We start from the raw sequence: 13,583 nt of genomic DNA on the forward strand, positions 1-13,583 counted from the left end.
CTGTGTGATCTGTTTTCTCCATTCACCCTCATTTTGCCTGTAAATTATTTACTGCATGCTGCTAGTGCCAAAAGGGGGCTTCCTGTGATCCTTAGGCACTAGTACATATAATCAGCTTCAGGGATGGGAGGACACACAAGTCCAAATGAGAATTTCCCCGATAGTTGTTTCAGGTAAGGACATGCTAGTGCCTAAGCACATGTAAAGAAAAGGAGTACTTGTGGCACCTTAGAGACTAAGTCCTCCTTTTCTTTTTGCGGATACAGACTAACATGGCTGCTACTCTGAAACCTAAGCACATATAGCCAGCCACTGGACTGGTCATGCAAATGGCATCACTCATCAGCTCATGTTCTCTAGCTGTGACAGCCCACGGTGAATCCCAGATCAGTGCTGTTTTGCACCTCATGCCCCAAAATAAACCCTGGCTCCTCACGTGTATCATACTGTAGCCTTCTCTGCTATCCTCTTAGGCCTCTCCCTAGCTCAGAAGTCCTGTAATTAGCAGGAGATAGACCCTCCATACCCAAAAACAATTTGCCACTAATAAATAATAAACAGGATGCAGTCCTGCAAAGAGGAGAGAAATGATTGAGATGCTCTGACCCGCCTTGTACTGCTTTCTGTGAAAGGAGAAATTGCATTAGCGGGACGATCATTTAACCAAAGCTGGTATTTGTAATGGGATTTAGTGCAGTTTGCTGTGAAGGAAAGACACAGTCAATATATCAGGCAGGGACAGAATAATGAAAAAGCAGAGCTTGCTAAGGGCATGATCCTTGCAGGCACTGAGCATCCTCCTGATCTAAACATCTGTGTCCTAGATATCCTTGCAAAACATCAAAAATATCCCCAATACAGGGTCCACGCCAAGTTGGAGTGAAGTCGGTGGGAGTCTTCTTATTTACTCCAATGGCGATGAGATCCGGCCCTTAAGCAGGATAGGTGAGACGGGACACCTCCTTTCTATGCTCTTCAGAATTGTAGGGGATGTGTTTTAAAAAGAAAATCCTTCTATGAATATTAGCAGACATAGTCAGTGGGGAAATTGACCCATCGTAGAGGAGTATTTACAACCCACTGTGCAACTTGGTTCCTGGGGCAGGAGTTAAATTTATTGTCCTTTTACAACCCCCACCTTCCCAAATTGGGAAGCTCCTTTAAACTTTAGTTGCAAGCAACAGAAATAGGTTTGTAGGTTTGATTCTTCTCCCCTTCCTGCCAGCCTCAAAAAAGACCCAAAAAACAACAAATGCATTCCTAACCCACTCCTGCAAGGGGAAAAGGCAGCCCACGGGCTGCGAGGGAGAGCGACTGCACTGGCCCCCTCCTTTCTGGCACACAGCTGAGTCTGTTTTGCTTCTATATTCCTGCTAGAGGGAACATGGAGAGCTCAGGGAAGAAATTTCCCTTCTTCTCTCTCTCCCAGGTGTTTTTAGCTGCAGACATGTGACCTGCCACTAGAGGGCAGCTAGAGAATCGCTACACTAGAGTTAATTTCTTCCCCTTGATTGTGTTCCTGGATTTGTCGGCAGGAGTGTGGATTGATTAAAGTATCTCCTTTATTAAAAAGCTTAGGAAGTAGAGCCTGGGAATCCTTTTGGGGTCCGAGTCAGGCTCTAGCTTTCTGCTATCAGTGATGAAGTGTGTTCATTTAAAATATACACCTGTGTGGTTGTAGCTTTAAACAGGAGGCAGCCATATGACCTGGCCCTGCTGAATAAATAGCTGCCTTTGGCAGCTGCTCTTATTTTAGTGCGGGGGTGGTGATGGTGTATGTTCAGGAGCTCTTCACAGTAGAACTAGGAAGCCATGTAGGTGGCTGTATTGTTTGTCTGTCTCCCCATGGCAGTTAGTGGACTTGATCGAAAGTTTCAGCTGTTCTTGTACATACCTTTCCCTTTTGGTTTTGCTTTTCAGTTACTATGAGTGTTTCTCCAGATGTGATCCTTATCTAAATCAGTCAAAGGACTTCTCTAAAGAGTGTCAGTCTCCAACTCTGAGATCACCCCACCCAGGCTCTTCCACATGCTATGCCATGGTAACTCTCCAGAGCATAACACAAGGCAACACTACACCCCATGGCTTAAATCGTTACTGGAATGGCAACCCACCAGTGTGGGTGGGAGGGCAGTACCTAACTCTGATATAGGAGGGAAGTGACACCGGCTAAGGAGAGGAACGTGGACTGTTTGTTTTTAAGGAAAGCAGATTTAATTTATTTATTTACCCCAGAAGAGCCCCCACGCTGGACCCAGTAGGTGCTTCTGACAAATATGTTAAAAAGAAGCAACAGTGCCATGATGTGTAATAGCACAAAATAACTACCCAAATCGCCCACCCTTCCCCTCCTCCTTCAGTTGCCCTCCACTATCGCCTGGAGGACAACAGGTTGGGTTAATTCAGGTCAAAAGGGGAAGCAATTTCTAAAGGAAAACGGTCTGAGATTAATCTTCTAGCAGACCCTTCTCCAGATAGGTAATTACACCAATCACACCTGTGCTGGTGTATGAGGAGTAAAAGGAGATCTCCAAGGTAGGAGGTTCCAAGACCTGGGGGCCTAGATTTCCAAGGTCTCAGCCCTCACAACTGGAACCAGGCTTTTTAATAGTGCTCAGTTAATGTAGGACAAGGAGGGGGGATACAGAACCCCAGGGGTTTCAGGTTTCAGTGCTGTGTGAGTGGGTTGTGGACTGTGGAAGCTGGGGTGCTTTAAGTCTGTGTTTGGTCTCCCCATTTGCTGGTTAATAATTCTTTACATTTACCTGGTTCTTTGTGGACCAAGAATCTCAAAGTGCTTTAAAAGGCTAGTTATTACGCCTTATGTCAATTCTGTGAGGTTCCCTCCTTATGTCATAGGTGGGGAAACTGAAGCACAGAAGACCTAATTCTTTGGTGCCTGTTTTCCCCTTTCCTTCATTCCAGTAGCATAAAAATAAAATGCCAAAGTTCACATAGCAAGTCAATGGCCCAGCTCAGCCTAGACCCCAGGAGTCGGGATTGTCAGCCCCTTTCTATGATTGCTGGACCACATCCCTTCTAACTCCGTAGCTGATACCTGCCTCTCAGAGCTGACAGTCTGCAGTAGAGGGGAAGGTTATAGATACATAACTCTGGGTTGCAGGAGGGTTCAGGGGCTTGGCAACGGCTGATGGAGCCTGCTCCTGGCCTGTATCAAATGAGGGCCAGAGACGCTGATCCGGGCAGGAGGGTCTCCTGACCAACGGTGTGGGTGAGTTAAGAGGATAAAATGTAAACGCAGCTGCAGCTCCCCCCAATAACACCTGCCCCCTTATGGGGGAAAGGGTCAGAGCGGCCGGCGCCGGAAGGCGGAGGTGAACCAGGCAGGTTGCGGGGTGCCTGTCCCGGCTTCAGTTCCTGGGGCCTTGGAATGCTCTTTCCAAACTGGCCCAGCCCCGGTGTCCGCCGCGGTTTCTCGGGCGCGGGGACGGGGGTTCCCGGCGGCGCCGGGCTGGCGGGTGCGGGCGGGTCTCGTTCGGCGCTGGGCCGAGTTCCCAGCCCGGTTTCTCTTCGCCGTCCCCGCAGGGAGGGAGGGAGGGAGCGAGCCGGGGTGCCCCCTTGCCCGGGGCTCGGCCGGGGAAGGGTTAAGCCCAGGGACGGTATGTTAATGAGCTCCATGGTAATACAGGGAGGCAGGCTTTAGCCGCCCGCCAGCCAGCCTGCTGCTGCTGATGGGGGGATGAGCTTCCAGTGCCAGGCAGGAGCTGGGGGAAGGAGCCCGCAGTTCCTGGGAAATTCGGCTCGCAGGGCGCGGGAGAGGGGACAGCAGCTCCCCGCAGCCGGGGAGCGGGGCAGGGCAGGCGGGGAGCCCGGGGTGGCTCATGTCCGGGGAGAGGGCGAGGTGGGCAAAGGCGAGGAATCGGGACCGTTTCGGCACGGCCGTAATTGGGCAGCCGGCCGCACCGGGGCTCAGAGCAAGGACTGCCTGAAGCGGCGGATCCCGGGGAGAGCGGGGAGCCTGCAGCAGGAATACGGCTCGGGAGCTGGGGACTTGCGGTGGATGTACATGCAGCGGGGGGCCGGGTGGATCACCTGTCCCTAACTCCGAGGAGGCGCGGCGGGGAGGCTGTCCGCCCCCCCCCCCCCCAGGAGACAGACGGGAGCGGACCTTGAGGTTTGGTAAGTCATCAAGCCGGGGCTGGCAAAAGGGGGTTTGTGCCTTGACCCTTCGCCTGCCCCCCCGTTGTTCGGCATGCATCTCCGGGGTGCAAGAGGCCCCCCCGTGTCATTTGATACAATCACACAATGCATTTGGAGAGGAGGGACTGAGGGAGATGCCCCCCCCCCCATAGAGGACCCCAGCCACTTCCTTGTGGACGTGTAACGTGTGACAGCGTGAGGGGCTCCAGCCTCATGTGTTGCTGCGTGGCTTAGGCTGGAAGCCTCGGTGACATGTTTGTCTTTGCAGACAGCGCGCTTGGGAACCCGCACCTCTGGAGCGGAGTGTGCCTGGCGGCAGCATCCTGCCCCGCTTCCTCATCCACTGGCAATAGAGACATCAAGAGAGCCCTTCGGTTCACCCCACCCACGCTCCCTTTTAGGTTCTCCTTTATTTTGGCTTAGTTTAGCTATTCTGTACATGGATTGCATTCCTCCTTGCATCTCAGCGGCTTCATTTTTCTCCCAGGAGGTCACGATCTGGGGGGAGGAAGTGCATCAGAGGAGGCAAGCAACCAAAACGTTGCCATTGACAAGGAGAGTCTTCCCTCCCCTCCCCAGCGCTCCCGAATACCAAAAAGTGTTCCCATGAAAACTCCCAAATGCTGCAAAAATCTCTCGTGGAAGCCGGGTGGGCAGGGGGTGAGAAGTGAATCAGTCTGGGCTTTCTCCAGAGAAATCCGAGGTTCTGTGTGTGTGTGTTCCTCAATCCCATCAAACCCTGAATTGTTCGGCTGGCCCATGTGTAATTGTAAGGGAGGCTTGTCTCTGTGCACAGGACATCTACGCCCACTGTCCTCTCGACTTCGTGCCCCCGGTGTAACCTAGAATAGCCCAATGCCAACCTTTCTTATGTGCGAGCCGTGTCCATGCTTTGTGGGGCTGGGGCGACCGAGGTTGAGTTAATAATTCTGTGTTCAGGCCAGTGTCATAGGCTAGCATTAAGGGGGGGGGGGATTTAGTAAGTGGGCAATTGTGCATGTGTGATCGGTAGTTCAGGGTATTGTCTCAGCGCTGAGAGAGGGTGCAGTAGTAGCAGGGGACGATGCTACAAAACCCCATTGCTAAGGGGTTTCCCCCATTATTTGTCTAGCTCTTGGCATTTCAGTGGCGAAATGATTCGGTCTGAAAGCTCGTAGCTGAGTTCTGGGAGATAGACCCCGCTCTCCTTCGTTGGCCATCCCCATTGATACTCATGTCTCTGAAAGTTAAGTCAAATAACCTACTTCCGCAGCTGAGAGCCGGCTGCCTCAAGGAGAATCTGTGCCCTCTTCAGAACAGAGGGGGCTTTCCCCCCAAACACAGAGATTTTAGTCCTTTTATAAAATAATTTACCTCCGCTGTTGTCGTTGGCCAATTTCCCATTCACTCTGCGTGCAATAGCATAGTTAAGAGCGGTTCAGGGAGCCGAAGGAAATAGCTTTGATTTTGGAAAAACGGTTCAGCTAAAGAGTAACTAAAATGTACAATTTCTCTTGTGAAATGGCTTGTATAGCAAAATACAGCACTTCACTCAACTCTCCTAACCATCTCTGCTGTGCTCGTTGCAGGAAGATAAAGTAACCCAATTTACTCTTCATTGCCTTTATATCTTTATTGGAGGTAATTATTTGTGGAGTTTCCCCCTGGCTTATAACAAGTTTGTGCAGTGGGAACAGGTAACAGATGCTGTTTAGAATCCGCACGGAATCCACAAACATGATAGGAACAGCTTCTCCCTGTGCTTTTCATCAGACCCTGTGTTACTCGTCCTGTTAACCCTCGACTCTCCCCTGCTCCTCAGCAGAACAACCTGAACTTCCCTCAATGCGGTTAGATACCAGGAGGAAAAAAACAATCGATTCTGGCCACTGTATGCCAGTATGTATGTTGTGACAGTGGAGAAGAGCTACTCCAGCTGCCCTGTGCTCTTTAACTCTCTCCAGCAAATCACATTGGTATGTGACAAATTGGCTTGCAAAGCAGCTAAATGGAAATGACATTGGGAGCTGTTTGTGGGGTGTCTCAGGAAGCCATGTGATTCTCATGCTGTGCATGAGGGTTCCCATTGACTGGCCCCTCAGAGCCTCAGCACTTCCAGGCCAGCTGTGGAAACTCTGTGCAGTTGAAGCCTGGAGCAAGTTGTGAGGGAATGACCCGATGGCTTGGGTGGATTTTAGCACTGGTGTTCTCAGGTGATAGGAATCTTTCCACTGAGCCTGCATGCTGCTTGGGAGATAAGGACTGGGTGCTGCAGGGTTTGTGTGGAGGAAAGATTCTAGGGGAAATGCCAGGCCTCCTCTTTTGTGCCAACATGGTGCATGCCAAAGGTTGCCAGGTTACTTCTCGAAGTATCTTTGTTCAGGGAGGCCTGGTTTACCAGGTAAAGGTAAAATCCATCACAGGCAGAAAAATGCCCACATCCACACCCATGCTTCAGTCCAAATGCTGCACTGATCAAGTTGTTTTAATTGGCCCAGTGCAACTTGAACAATAAACATGTAATGGGGTAGTGGTGGACAACGTCCCCTCTTCTCACATTTGTTCTAGAGATCCCTTTCTGTGAGGAACAGCAAGCTCTGTGCCCATCCACCCTGCTCCCCGAACCTTCCCATTCCAGCCTGGGGGCTTTTGGTTTTTTTGCTTCCTTCTTCTGTCTCTGGCATTCTTAAGGGGGTGGCGGTGCGGGGGATTGAGAATGGTGAGCCTGAGCCTGTGGTGCTCCTGAGACCGGCCCTTTCACGTTTCTAAACACTCTTGATTATTCAGCTAATCTTTATTTCATGGGCCTGTTACAAGAAACACACAAACGGGGGAGAAAGTGGAAGGCGGTGAGACGTCTAAAATACACAAAAAAGGAGCTGGAAGCAATATAATCGTTCTTATGCTGGTGATATGAAATATTTATGGATCTAAGCTGTGGCAAGATTTTCTGCCTGCTTCTCCCCCCACCCCAGCCCTTCCCTAATGCTTTCCCGTAGTAAAATAATGATTAAAAATCCGGTGCAAGGGGACTGATGGCTGTTTCTAGCCTATCTCCCTCCTTACCCAGCTGTCTCCTGGTGTAGTTGCACACAGCTGTCTGTACACATAGCCTGGGGGGCACAATGTACTTCTGTCCAGCACTACCAATGAGAGATCCAGGGACTGCTAGCCAAGCTACCCAAATCATAGAGAGACCGGAGTGTTGTGTTACAGTCTGTTAACTAGAAATAATTCCGAATCATCCCTTTGAGCTGCTTGCATTTTATAGTTGTAGTCCGCTTCCCCTTTGGGCGTTCTGCTATTAATTCATTAGGTCTGAATTTTCTAATTTTTTTTCCCTTTCCCCCCCATCTCTCTCTGTCTCCCCTGCAATTCAAACAGTGATGAATGGACAAAAATCCCTCAAGGGAAACATTTTTCACTTAGTTACAAAGATTTCATGGCTAATTAGAGTAAATGTGGTTTTTAGAGTGTTAATCTCTTAACCAGCTTGGCTGAGAGGCTCCGAGGACAACAAAGGACAAGAGGGGAAGGGGGGGGGAGTACTATCAAGTTTTTTTCCTAGGGTTTGGCCACAGTCTGGATCCCTAGTGCCTTTACGATTATGGCCAAGAGCATCCTACGTGTGACCTGAGTATGTCCACTTACTCCTTGGCTTCTTAGAGCCATGCATCTTCCCTCTTCTGCCCTCTTTGCCTCCATAAGATCCTACCTCAGTTGTCTGCAAGACTAAAAGGCATTTTGGGCTGAGGCAGCGGAAAGTTCTTTGTCTGTGAGGAGTAGTTGTTAGACAGCTTCAGGATACAGAAGAGAAATTGGGAACGCAAGAAGAATCCAGGCAATATATTGACCTGGGAAGTGGAGGCTGCTGCTGCCTAAAAGGATTTTATATTTGTATTCTTCCTCTGTAGCTAAAGGGAAAATATATATTTATTGGGGTGTTTTGAAGAGAAAGGCATGTGGCAGGTATGCTGTCCCCAAGCATTCTGCTGCGCTAGCCTGCAGCAAGGCTGCTGTTCCATGCTAACCCCTTACACCAACCCAGTTTTGTTTCAGAATTGGGAATCAGGTTTGTTAAGGAAATAGATCTATGGCAAAAGGCTGAATTGAGCACATCAGACTTATGTCACCTGTGGCTTGAGCCTCGTTCTCAAATCCAGGCTTCTGGGGGTTAAAAACCTGCCTAAAAAGTCATCCTGCTTTTGCTTTGCAAAGGGATTTTATTGTCGGTTTAGTTCTGGGTTATTTTTAAACTATCTTTATCGAACAAACTGAGAATGAAAGTTGTGCTCTCCCGCTCCATCATTTGACTCTCGTTCCCACTCATCTCCTCCCCTCCCTACACCAGGATGCTTCGTTCAAATCCACCTTTGGCCGAAGCAGTTTGGGAACCGCTCAGGCCAAACAACAGTAGCAATTCAAAGCTAGTCAAAGTAATGCATCCCCAGGCTGGGCTGTGAGTCTGAGTGGGACTGAATTTTCTACGATACTGTTATTGCTCAAAGAGCAAATGAGAATGGGTTGTGGGCCACCTGAAATACCATCTCACTCCACTAGAGGGGGGTTCCTGCAGTTCTGGCTGAAAGGTACTAAACAGCTGCTTTTGTGGGAGTTTAAAAAAAGGGGGGACAGTGAGCTGTCACCAAATTTAACTTGGGAAATCACTAAAATGCCACTGGTCCCATATGGTGAAAGGAGACACTAAGATGAGCAGCACCCACTGACAGTTTGATTTGACCCACCATTTTGCTGAGACCTACCTGTTACTGGAAACAGAACTTTTGGGGGAGGCAGGAAGACTTATCTGGGAATTTTTGAAAACATTAAAATCAGATTGGCTGTAGCTGATTTCCACCCCCCCCCCCCACATACACTCATCCAACCCACACCCCCTGTATCCAGGAGAGAGGTGTACTTGGAATCTCCTCAGCATGGTTTGTCTTTCTGCCTCACGTGCTGTGGCCTGAATGCAGTGGCGAGATGTTCTCAGGTGGTGGTAAAATTGCTCTGGCAAGACTTGAAAATAAATAAATAAAGTAAGATGAAATAAGCGAGCATACCATATGTCAGTGATGTATCTCTCTAATATAATCTTCCGCTGTGTGTTCTCTGTTGGGTCTTTTCTGTGAGTTATAATCCAGCCTTGTATTTCAGTGAGGTTGAGAAATATTGTTAGCCTAACTTTGCTGGCTAAATGGTGATTCTGGCTGCTCCATGGGATGGTACGTGCCAGAGACGGGGTGCTGAGAAAAAAGTGGCCTCCCTTGTTCTGATCTGATATATCCCTTCTCATATTTCTCGGTGTAATCTCTGCTTCTCGTTGGGTGAAATTGAAGGGAGCGGGGGAAGAGGGGATGAAAAGCGAGATAAATGTATCATGTTATGAAAGTTTAATCCTGCTTTGCCTGGGCTAAAATTACATTCAGAGCAGGAGATAAAAGGCATCAGAATCACATTATATATAAAAAAAAAAAGTCCAGATCATCTTAAAAGGAAGAGTGATAGTGAGCTGGGCTGAGCCCTGTCAGCCAAGCCCTCCATCCTGCCCAGTGCAGATGTAGGTTGTTCCGCTGCAACAGGAAAGCAAAGGAGGTCTGCTCTCCAGTCCCTTGGCTGAAGAGCACTAGCAATCTACAGAGGCGATTAAAGGCTGCTCAGGTGAATATGCCCACTTTGTTGTAGCGGGAATATAGGGAGTGGCTTGCTGTCTGTGCAGGAATAGCCAAACCATTGGGTTTATCCCAACATAGCCAGCATCCACCCGGGTGAAATGCCATTATACGTGTGTGTTCACCATTGCCCAGCTGGATGGAATTGGAGTTACACAGCTATGTGTCATAGGCCCTTCAGTGCTAAGAGCTAATGGAGGTTCCCCTTGAGCTGAAGGGATAATGTCCTGTGCCTTTGGAATGCGAGGATGTCAGTTCTATCCCCACCGTCTCTGTGACGTTCCAAGTGGCTTTTGTGTGAAGAGTAGTGCTAGGTGGCTGGGCATGTTGATTTTGACAGAGCTCGTCCTGAGTTTGCAAGGCACTGAAAGGTTTGAGGGTGGGACTCAGAGCGTGATACCCTGGAGGATGATGTTAAAGCAATGATTTGCCTTAGACACTGTTAACAATTTGTGGCATTTCTCTCATCCTTTTTATCCAATACGAAAGTGCTTTACATGTATTAAGCTTCTCCTCTACAGCTGTAGGAGAGGTAAATCCACCTCTGGTTTGCAGATCAGGAAACTGAGGCAGTGTGAGGGTGTCTTCTCATAGTAAGGCATTGCTAGAGCCAGGAATAGAACCCAGGAGTCCTCCTGATGTAAGCACAAGCACGCTAACTTAGCAGTGTGTTCGTAAAAGGTTTGATGTACAAACACATCGCTCAATAGCACATGGTCAGTCACCAAATGAGATATCTCTGTCTGGAAATTAAAAATCCTACCTGTGGCATGCCCCCATCCTAGCCACTCGTTTCTATGTTGGTTTCACACACAGCGTGGCCTGTGGCATTAGGGTGCCTTAAAAATGTTGCCCTGAAGAACAGGCACATTTGTGGGGCAGCCTCTTGTCTACCTTGGAGAATTGCAATGAGTGTACTGGAGATCAATGGGAGTTCCAAGCTCTCCAGAGATCCTGACTACTCCTGCCAGCTCCCCCAGCCTCCCACCCATCGCTGCGCACTCTAACCTGCCTAGAGCCTGGGTGGCTTGCAGAAATGGGTTTTAGCCCCAAAATCCAAACTGCTCTGAAATGAAGGGTGTTCAGGAGGGTTGGATTTGGGGCCCAGCAGCCCAAGCTGCATGGTTGCCTGTGGCGGGCTAGGGCTTCTATGGAAGATCAGGAGGCCAAGAAGTGGCACTAGAGAGGGAAGGATAGGCAGACTCCTAACAGTCTGAGGGGGCTATACTGGCTTATGGACCAGAGGTTTGGAAGCACTGCCAAAGATCCTGGAGCCTCCCTTGCCTGCCAGGAGCTGGGCTGGAAGTGGCTGTATTGTGTTAATGTGAGCACAGCCCTCCCCCCCCCCTCCCCAGCAGACCCAGGATGTGTCTCGCAGCCCTTCCTTTGCTTTGAAGTCACTTCCCCGCCATGCAAAAGTGAAAGGTGATGTCTGGGTAAATATTACGTTGACCTCTCACCTTGCCCTCCTGCTGCTGCTCCTTTCTTACGGCTCATTAATGAAACAACCAGATGCTCTGGGAGTGAGCTGCAGAGGGAGAGGCAGGAGTTGCTTCAGCCAGAGGCTCACGCATTAAGCCTCCAAGGGATGGCAGAGTGGAGCAAGTGGGAGTCCACTCCAAACTGCGAGCGAGACAACAGTTGTTTCAGCACCGAAAGTTAAACAGGAAAGGAAAGTTTCCTTCCTCCCAGCCTGGTGAGATTGTGCATCCCCATCCTCTGTTAGTGAGTGTTAAGAGAAACATTTGCTCAGACCTGGAGTGCTGCTGTTTTGAGGTGAGGTGGGAGCCAGCCAGCACTTCACAACTGGATCCCAGCTGGTTAAATGAAGCTAATGCCAGTTCTACACTTAAACGTTTGATGGTAGAATCATGAGAGTTGGGGTGTGGTTTCTTAAGACATTTCTATACTGACAGAAGTCCTAGTGTAGATACAATCATACTGGTACTTTTTGTCGGTATAGCTTATTTTGTTTGAGGCACTGGTATATTTTGCCAGCATAAGCTGAGTCTACACTAGGAAGTTTTGCCGATACAGACTTTTTCTAGTGTGGGCTAGGCCTAAGGGTTTGACCCTATAAAACTTTCAGTGTTTGCTGTTCGGAAAGTCTGTCACTCTGTGATTTTTTTTTTTTCCCACCACTACCACATTTGTACAACAAACACAAGCTCAATGCTAGGAGTCCAGGTCCTCTGAGCAGCCTACTGGTTACAAGTCAGTACATCCAGTACAAAGCTCATAAGGGCCAGCACGTTGCTTGAGTTTATGGGGACAATGTTTTTTTTAGCAAGCTGGAGTGAGCCTTGGTGTGGTGCAGTGCCTGGCTTCTGAGCACCCCAGGCAGCAGGATAGTGAGCACATCCAGCCTTGGACCCCTCAGGGTGACCCAAAAGTGCTATTGCCAAGATCCAAATGGATGCATGAGGGCTGCTAGCATGACAAACACCAGAGACCGAACTGGAGACCTCCAGAGACAAAACCATGAGCTTCTGCAGCTTGAGGTAAAGAGTCAGGGTCTGTAGCTGTGGCTGTAACCGCCTCATGTCCCCTGTGGACCTGCACAGAAGAGGAAGTGTAAAAAGCACTGCCCAGTAGGTTACAGATGCACGTCCAAACCACACACTACTTGAGGAAGGGCTTTTTTAGCCTTCATTTTCCCAGCACAAACCTTGGAGGGAGGCAGGCTAATAGTCCAGGGAGAGGCTACTCTCCATAGCATCATTGAGAGCTAAAGGAAACAGCTTATTATAGTTTTCAGCTCCTGACTGGCAATTACCACCCTTTGGGAACAGCAATTTTAATTCATTCAGCAGCAGCTACTGATCAGTGTCAAGCTACAGAGCTCTGACTGCCCTTTACCTTGTGTCAGGAAGTCCAGTAATACTGGAGAAAACAGGAAGTCTCTCAGGCAGTGTGTCACTGATTACTCACTTGCTCTTCTACATGAGGAGACTTTCAAGAAAATGTCTCTACCTTGATTTATTCCAAAAGCTGCCATCAGGGCCCAGCTCAGCTTGGATCAAGTTACCTATGTTCTAGCCAGGCTTGGTGAGTTGGGGGAACAAATGTTCATAAGAGATTTCTCCAAATGCATCAGTTTTTGATCTAGGCAGACTCACTTGTGTCATCAGGATGTAGCTTGATACGCATTGCGGTAGCTGCCCTTGGCTTTGGGACAACATGCAGCCACATGTAAGCTAGACAGAAGGTGGCAGCTTCATGGCTCAGGTCTTTGGTTCCCATGGTAGGAGTCCTATGTAATCCAACCCTACAGGGATGCCAGTATCTAACAAGAAGATGTCAGGAGAAAGATGGAGAAGGAGGGGCCTAGTCTACACACAGATTTGTATCCAGTTAACTAGAGCTGTGTTTTAAAACCGATTTAGTTAAACCAATACAAGTTTGTGTGTAGACAAGACCAGAGCATAGCGGTCCGATGAATAAGATACTGCGTCAGTAATCTGGGACCGCAGTCGGGTCAAGTAAGAGGTTGTTACCACATGCCCTGCTACACTACATAAAAACATAAGAACGGTCATACCAAAGGTCCATCCAGCCCAGTATCCTGTCTGCCAACAGTGGCCAATGCCAGGTGCCCCAGAGGGAGTGAACCTAACAGGTAATGATCAAGTGATCTCCCTCTTGCCATCCATCTCCACCCTCTGACAAACAGAGACTAGGGCACCATTCCTTACCGATCCTGGCTAATAGCCATTAATGGACTTAACCTCCATGAATTTATCTAGTTCTCTTTTAAACCCTGTTATAGTC

At 49.0% G+C, this 13,583-nt stretch overlaps 1 protein-coding gene across 7 annotated transcripts in view; it reads left to right on the forward strand.

Annotated features, from left to right (window-relative positions):
- Positions 1-3,622: 3,622 nt before the first annotated feature.
- Positions 3,623-13,583, forward strand: part of PLXNA2 (plexin A2) — a 320,304-nt gene continuing 310,343 nt past the window's right edge. For 5 of the 7 annotated variants that reach the window (XR_012155790.1, XR_012155791.1, XM_073319578.1 and 2 more), the window contains exon 1: positions 3,623-4,140. The gene's annotated coding sequence lies outside the window, so the exon portion shown is untranslated. The remainder of the gene's footprint in view (positions 4,141-13,583) is intronic. The other 2 variants (XM_073319575.1, XM_073319576.1) reach the window with 1 other exon arrangement.

This window comes from Lepidochelys kempii, chromosome 21 (genome assembly GCF_965140265.1).
Source record: "Lepidochelys kempii isolate rLepKem1 chromosome 21, rLepKem1.hap2, whole genome shotgun sequence".
NCBI lineage: Eukaryota > Metazoa > Chordata > Testudines > Cheloniidae > Lepidochelys > Lepidochelys kempii.